Below are 8,739 nucleotides of genomic sequence, written 5' to 3' on the forward strand. Positions count from 1 at the left end.
ATTGTGAAACCTTGTGATCTTATGATGGGTTTTGGTTGCCTTCACAATTTCATCTTAAACGTGAAACCTTAATTTTTCATGGTTACCATAATTTGGTTTGCAACAAGGGGATGTCAGAAGACTTTGAGAAGTTGGCGGTTGATCTTGGTGAAGAAATGGGTGCCACTGACTACAATAAACTAGTGAGGTTTTTTTTAATTCATGGAAGGCATGGAAGAGCATGATGAACACATCTCCATGCAATTCATCAACTCTTCAACTAACAGGAAGGTAAATATTAATGGGATGGCATTTGAAATAACAGAGGAGCTCATCACTAGGGTTGAAGAGACACAAATAGGCCATGGTGTCTAATGAAATGAGTCTTAGGAAGTTCTTTCGACCTAAAGAGGAGCTAGTCCACATGAGAGGTGGGTACTCGAGAGAGGATCTACCGAAGTCGTGGGATGTGATTTTTTATGTCATTATGTAATATATTACTCTTGAAGATTGGTTCCACGTACTGTACTACTACCACTTTCCCGTTCTCAACCACTTCAGGAACCAAGATTTGATTTTCTTTCTGCACCTTATTTTGAATTCCATGGAAGACTGCATTTTTAAGGCTAGGAAAAAAAAATAGGGAGGTAAACCCTTATATATCATTCACCACAGCTTCATGAATAAAGTTTACAAACACCACCTTGCCACAACCCTTCTACTTCTTGTCAATATGTTGGCTATTATTACTCCTCAAGTCTCCATGAACACTATCCCTTGCTCATGCGATAAAAAAACCAAAAAAACCCTAGTTCTGAGGTGAAAATAAGTGTCATTGAGTATAACACAAACATGAGGAGTAAGCAAACTGCTAGGAGAGCTAGTAAACAGCTCCAAATGGAAAAAATCAAAACCCCTCAATAGGATTTTAGGTCTAAGTCCACTGAAAGTGAAAAAAAGACCACTAAAAGGAAGAGGCAACACCCAGATACTGGGAAGAAGCTAGTGCCTAGCCCCTCACATATCTCGGACACCCTGGAAGTCATCTTTTCCTTGAATAGAAGTGGGGGGGAGGATATCACCTCCCCCATGAAAGAAACTCTCAAAGGTGGGGGGAAGAAAGGGAGACATAGCCACAGACAGAGCCAAAGCAAAGCTCAGTTGGAGAGGCTGGAGAATTCGATGAAGGAGCTTGCGGATAACCACATTGGCATTTGTCAAAAGTTTCACACCTTGGAGAAATTCACCAAGAAGGTCATGCACTCTATTGCCACCACCCTCTATTTTCTGCAGGTAAACAAGGATGAGAAAGATATATGGGAAAAAAGAGAGAAACTACCTGCCCCATCTAGGGTTTCCTAGAGTAGGATTGGTTGAAGATGTTGCTTGATAAACCGATCAAAGAGGAGGGGATGGATTTGAATAGGGAGGAACCTAAGGAAAAGAAGGAGGAGGAACAGGGAAAGAAAGTGGGCAATTAGCCCCTTGTTCTTTGTTTTTTTGTTATGGTTTGGATCTCATTGAACTTGGTGCCTATGGGGTTTTATTTTATATATAGTCATGAATTGGACTAGTAACAACAATAAGTTTTATAGTTGCTTGTATAATTTTCCATTTTGTATGCTTAGTAGGGATAGGATTGTTGATAAGGGTTCCTCTTTTTTGGAGCTAGACTTTATTTAATTTTTGAAGTATGAAATTGGTATAGGTTAGATAAGTGAGAGGGGACTCCTAGCTATTCTTCAGCCTTTTTGTACTTCGGAGTCGTCCCCCCTTTCTTTTGACTTCTATCTAATACTTCAAAAACAAACTAAATAAATCATCAATTTTCACACAAAAAATAACAAACAAATATTTTGACCACACATAACTATATATGAAATATTACTCCTCTACATTAGACATATCTCCATGCACATAAAAAATTTAAATCAAGTTATCATTGGAAATCATAATAGAGTTCAAATACGAGGGTAATAATTGTAAGTTACGCATCGTGCAGGGCTCTAGCTGATACTCCATCCGTGTCTATTTGTCCCATCTTCCTTGCTTGAATGGTCTGATTCTTTCTCTGACAAGAAAAGATGACTTCTTTCTCTCACAAGAAAATATGACTTTTTTCCATCTGAATATCTCTGCCCCTTCCAACCTCTCTCTGGAAATATAAACAATAACTTTCAAACACGCTGACTGTCACCTGCAATCTGAACCGCAGCATAAACAGAAACTCGACTTCCAGACTGTTAATCTCCCTCAATGTTATGCCTCCCACTTTTGCAAAATAGCAGTTGTTGTAATGCCTGCCCACCAAAAAAATAAAACACAATTTTAAATTACCCAACAAGAATCGTAAACATAGTTGGCATAAACTCTCCGCACTTATGTTGTTTGTACTCTTTGTAATCGATATTGTGGATTACATTATTGCTCTTGTCCATGACAGATTACATTGAAGAGAGATTATTGAATGCAATCTGAGATGTGGATTAACAAAATACACAATTCTATTTCTATTGATCAGAAACGTAGATACACAAAGAACATACTCTCAAAACATTTGTATTATTATTAAAGCCAAAACAACACGGAGAGAGAGGAGGAGAAGTAAAAACTCACAAATCATCAAGAAATTTGACAGCCACCATGACACTGGTAATGAGAAGCCTGTGAACGTTGAGAGATGTTAGGAGAAAGTTGGGATTGTTGAGAAGCAGACGATCGATATAAGCATACGCCACAACAAAGGCTGAAGGACTGCACTGAGCATATTTGAAGATTCTCTCCAAGTACTTGGCTATGCTCATCGCAGGAATTAGGGTTGCAGAGAAAACAGAGTGATTTTCCCTTGAAAGCTTTTTGCCTGAAGAAAGAAGCCTCTCATTCCTAACCACAAGCCTTTCGAGTAGAGAAGCAACTGCTGATAAGATCAAGGTATTTGAACCCATTATTGCCTTGGGAAAAGTGAATGAGAAGAGTATGTGACTTGCAAGGCTCACGTAGTGAAAACATAAAAGGGAGGAGAGAATGACAAAGTTGTCCTCTTTTCTGAAGATTCAGAGATCTTGTGATCGATTGGGAGACGGTCTTCCAGGAAAAGAGCCTTGGTCCATCAAGGACATCGCGGCTGGCAGATAGTAACGTATTATTACTGTATTAATAAATTTCACATTATGACAGACAGTGGTGAAGATCAAAACTTCTGAGTGGGATGATGCTTGGGAAGTAGACCTTACGTAGTGGTCCAAAGTTCATTCTTCAAATTTATGGACTTCGTTTCATTGTGGGGTTGAAAACTCAAGGTCCTCCACTTTCTTCTATTTCCTTTTAATCTTATATTATTGTCATATAATCATATATTTCTTTTTTATGGGGCAATTTCTTTTTTCTATATTTTTTTGTTTAAATTGAGATACTTAATTTGATTTTTCTTAATTTTTTTAATTATTGGAAAATGATAAATGAGATTTTTTTTTAATTTGATATTGTAATTACACTTTAGGAATTGACCAACGAAAAAATTGTGAAAAATGATATGAGGCTTCACATTTTTTTTTTCCTTTTAAGACAATATTTCTTTTCTTTTGCTTTTCAATTTTGTTTTTACAAATTATTATCAATACCATTAGGTCTGAGGAGTGTTTATTGCACAGACAAAGCTAAGTGTGCGTATTGCACCAAGACATTGCATGATCCTCATCATGTCATGTTTTGGTGCCTCCAATACACTTAGGTTTGGCCCATTGATCACTAAGATACATATTTAAATATTCACAAGACAATATATACAAAAAAACCTTATATAAAATGACAAACTTAATTCAAGTTTAGGATCCAACAATTAAAAGACATCATGTAACCTCTAGAAGAGTACATAATATAGAAGAATTGTCTTCTTTTTACTAAGTTGGTTGCAAACTTATTTGAGTGTGCAGTTGATTGATTTCTTAGTAATTGTTGCTTATTGATTTTAGTGCAAAAATATTTAATATGGATCCTAAGTATTACACATAAAAGAAAAAACTCTAATTCATTTTTGAACAGATAAAATGAGCTCTAATCAAAAAATGAATTCACATGAAAATATATAGTAAATGATGATCATGGAGTTAGCTATGGTACTTGTGTTGGGTAGTTGGGACAAGATTGGCATTAATGGTGTGGACGATAAGAATTATTACCCTGACATGTAGAGATAATGTGAAGGATTATGTTTTTTTTTTGTACAAACATGGGATAATTAATCTATTTATTAACATCCCAACATAAATCAATCATGTTATTTTTTTAGATATCCTTATATAGAGAATATGGGTCCTAATATAAATCTTGATTAGCCACCTATTGACAATCACTTATCAAATTCCATCTTTTATAGTACTAGGTTTTACTACATACCATTACTTTATATGTATTTATGATGTGCAAAAAGTAATATGAGATTGAAAGATGTATTATAATGAAGATATCAATTTCTTTCATAGAAAGTGATGCTTGTAAAACTATGTAAAATCTAACTCAAATTATAGTGGTAAACTCAAGATAGATATGGAAAATATAGGTGCAAGTAGATTAGACAAAACTAGATTTATCTCAATTAATTGAATTTAAGTTAGGCATTCTTGTGTGAATATATGCACAATTATGTATAAGAATATGCATGAGAATCTTGTTGAGCTTGTGTGCCATTAGTTGATGCCACATATGAAAATATTCCTAGAGAAACTAATATGCATGGTCTAACAATAATCACCTTGGGATTTTATATCTTACCTCTAACCAATACAAATTTTATGTTTTCTTAGCTGGCCTCAAATTTTGGACATAAATTGTTTTAGATTATCACCAAGATATATTGGTGATTAATCGCTATAATCACTATTTCCATAAGAATATTTTTCACCTAAATGTTTTTTTAGTGTTTAATCTCTTGTATAACAATTCTTGATGTCAAGTACAACTAGTCATGCATCGTTAAAACTAATTAGGAAGGATTACTTTTTTTAATTTTTTATCAATACTTTTAGAAATCAATCATTTATTAGCATACCAACATACTTCATGTTTTTTTCTTTCGACAAAGGTGACTAACGTTCAATTGTTAGTAAGAATTCCTACATACTTTATGTAATACCTATTAATAAAGATCACTAGGATGTTGTCAATTATTTGTAAAAATTCCAACATATTATTTTACCATTTAACAAAGGAAATTCAATTGTTTCCCAATATAAAAGTCCATTGCCTAATTGTTATGTCAAATAGAATACTTCTTCACTTCACATTTATAGTACCAAAAAAAAATTTTATTACTACTAGATTCCTCAAAGCACATTTTATAAGTTCATTCTCTATGCCATGATTATTTTTATAATATAAAAACACCATTTAATTAATTTTTCCTCTATTCCATGTTTTCTTTAATGTTATTAGATCTTAAAGAACTTAGAGAGAGAATAATATAAAGGAGTGTTGATGTTGAAGATATTAATGTCACTATTTGAAATCATAGTTGCATAGACTACCAAAATATATGTGATGCAGCCAACATTCTTCAAATAATTAACATAAACATAATACAGAAAGAGTACAAAATAAATTTGAGAATTCCAAATTCTTCTTTATTATTTCTCCAAATCCTCCTCCTCCTACAATGAGAGAAATTACAATTTTAAATACAAATCCAAAATTATCATTTTTGGTAGTTTTTTCATAAAACTATTTTTTTGCCATTTTTGGTAATTTTTAAAACAATTCGAAAAAAGCTGATTTTTTTTGTGAAGCTTCCTAAAACTGAGATAAGATGAACTGCCAACTAACTTTCGAAATTGGAAGTAATATTTTGAGATTATTACTAAAAATTAACTTTCTAAAAACTAAGAAAAATATTAAAGACTTTTAAAAACTACTAAAAGCTTCTGCTTAGAAAGTCACTAAAAGATCCTGCATCATTCTCCTCTGGTTGAAAGAACACAACTCCTGCAAGTTGTTTTTTGAATGTGTATAACTTCTTTTCTAGAACTTTTCCGTCCATTGTATCAAACATTGATTTTATTGGCTTAGAGGAATGCAAGTTTATTCCTTCTTCCTAGTCTTCCAATTTATTGGCATTTTTCATTCATCTTTGCATTTGTCACTGGATCCCTCTTCCTCTTATTTTTCTCAATCTATATTCTACTCAATATCTTCTCAGCCTTTAAAATCCAAAATTCTATTTCTTCTATATAAACCCTTGTGCCATAATCATTGATGTCTTCAACAGATAATATATCAACATATTCACCATGACCACAATTAACATAATACCTTTGGGAACATTCATAAACCTCATTAAAAATATCTGAATCATCTTCATTAGAAATTGGATTATAAACAACCAATTATGTTTTGTCATTCTGAACATAAGGCTAAAAATGACAAAAAGACTCTTTTTTGGCTATGTTTATCTTGGCTTCTTTAATTCTTGATGTCAAAATAGTCATTGGTATACTCACCATTTCCTTTTTTGGATCTTCTTTTATTTTTTGTGTCTCTTCTTTGCTTTTCTTCTTTTGAATAATCTTCTAAATAGGCCATGTGATCTTCTTCTTGACCGGTAGGTAACATTTTTGCATTTCCAATTCCATTAGCTTTCTTAATTGTTGCCAACTTTCTTGTAATTTTTTTAACATTTCTTTCAACTCTAATCACCTCATCTCTTCCTCCTTCGTCTTCCTCTCTTTATTTTTTTTTTCTTCTTCTCTCCTCTTATGCAAATACTTCATCAATAAATCTAGTTCTTCAAACAAGTCCATTAACCTTGCTTCTGCTTTGCGTTTGCCTCAACCTGGGTATTTTATCTTCTTACCTAGTCTTTAGGAAACTAGTTCCTCTTCTCAACTTGCATAAACATAAACTCAAAACCACACAACCACAAAAATCTCCTTTTCCTAGAACTTATGTGTTTTGATACTAGATGATGTAGCCAAAATTCCTCAAATAATTAACATAAACATAATACCAAAAGAGTACAAAATAAATTTGAGAATTCCAAATTCTTCTTTATTATTTCTTCCAAATCCTCCTCCTCCTACAATGAGAGAAATTATAATTTTAAATACAAATTCGAAATTACCATTTTTGGCAATTTTTTCATAGAACTTTTTTTTGCCATTTTTGGTAATTTTTAAAACAACTCAAAAAAAGATGATTTTTTGTGAAGCTTCCTAAAACTAAAATAAGATGAACTGCCAACTAACTTTTGAAATTTGAAGTAATATTTTGAGATTATTACTAAAAACTAACTTTCTAAAAATTAAGAAAAACATTAAAAGCTTTTAAAAACTACTAAAAGCTCCTGCTTAGAAAGACACTAAAAGCTCCTGCATCAATATGATTTGGAGAGTTTGATACCCATGGATAATAGGGAAATATAACTACATCAATATGAAGTCAAAATAATTAGAGTATGCAAAGCCCCAAGGAGGCTATGGCTAAGGAGAAACCTTGATAAATAAAAGTTACATCCTATAATGAAAGGTTTAGTTTAATTTTTTACCAAAACATTTTTTGTCCAAGATAAATAGCTAATCTAGAAAGGATGAACATTAAATATTAAAGTGATGACATCTTTATGAAAAGAGATATTGAAATCTTACAAAATAGTTAGAGAATTTCTAGTAAAAAGATTTGTAAGGTAAAATATTGTGTACAATTTTAAAATTACTATAAGTTTTGACAAACATTAAAAGATTTTATACCATGAAAGAAAACATGGATAATAGTTAGGAAATTAATTTCTAATACTTAAGTTTGGAATTAAGACAAGGTTGGTCTTAATGGTTTAAATGAGAAGGGCTTGTCAACTACAAATGATGTAAGGGGTCTTGTTATTTGTTTTTTCTATAATAGGATAATTAATTTACCACTTTAACAAATTTAAGGATCTTAAAAATAAAATACATTATCTACAATGATAGAATATTATATGAAGAGAAAGATATTCTACTTACTAACGTTGTTACTAATTAATTTGAGAAAGAAAATATTTAATTTCTAACTAGATTTTAATTGATTTTAGTGTGAAATATTTAATGTATATGATATATTATTATTATTTTGATAAGTAAGAGGTTGAAACCATTGATTAAAATAGTAAAAAAATACAATCTGACTTGAGACGCACTGAGAGGACGAAGTTGGGTAGAAGTCCTTTTGTTTTTCCTATCATTTTAAAGATAGAAAAGAGAGATACAATATGTCAATCATATTTTTCTTCCCACACTCTATTGCTCATTCAAAATCCCTTCATCGATTTTTGTCCTAAAATAAGGCAATGAAACCATCAAACAACTCCTAGTCGACTTTGTCAATCTATTAGTTCATAATATAATAAAACCACAAATCTAGAATTTGTCATTTTTTAAACCATATAGCTTAAAATGATATTAGAGGACTCAATACTATCATTAACAAAACAAAGAAGAGGTTCAAAAAATATAGATGAATATAAAAAGCATTAATTTATTCAAAAATTGAATTCAAAGTACATAGCCTAGATAAAAAGTCAATCAATGGGCATAAATTAAGGGGAACAAGGTTCTTCCTCCTCTGAGATCCCTTCATCCTATACTACTAAGGTATCCAAAAACCATTACCAAAATAATTTTTCTTTTTAGCAAGATATCACTCACAGATATACCATATTTGTTAGCATATTTATCCCTTTAATGATATCTTATCTTGATTAATATATATAAATATTATCTACCTTAGCTTATTGAA

The 8,739-nt window shown here is 31.7% G+C and overlaps 1 pseudogene; it reads right to left on the reverse strand.

Moving 5' to 3' along the window:
* Positions 1-2,077: 2,077 nt before the first annotated feature.
* Positions 2,078-2,924, reverse strand: LOC149570574 (cyclin-U2-1 pseudogene; annotated as a pseudogene).
* Between the last annotated feature and the right edge of the window lie 5,815 nt (positions 2,925-8,739).

Source organism: Cupressus sempervirens, chromosome 3 (genome assembly GCF_028749045.1).
Source record: "Cupressus sempervirens isolate cs-2001-9-10 chromosome 3, ASM2874904v1, whole genome shotgun sequence".
Lineage (NCBI taxonomy): Eukaryota > Viridiplantae > Streptophyta > Pinopsida > Cupressales > Cupressaceae > Cupressus > Cupressus sempervirens.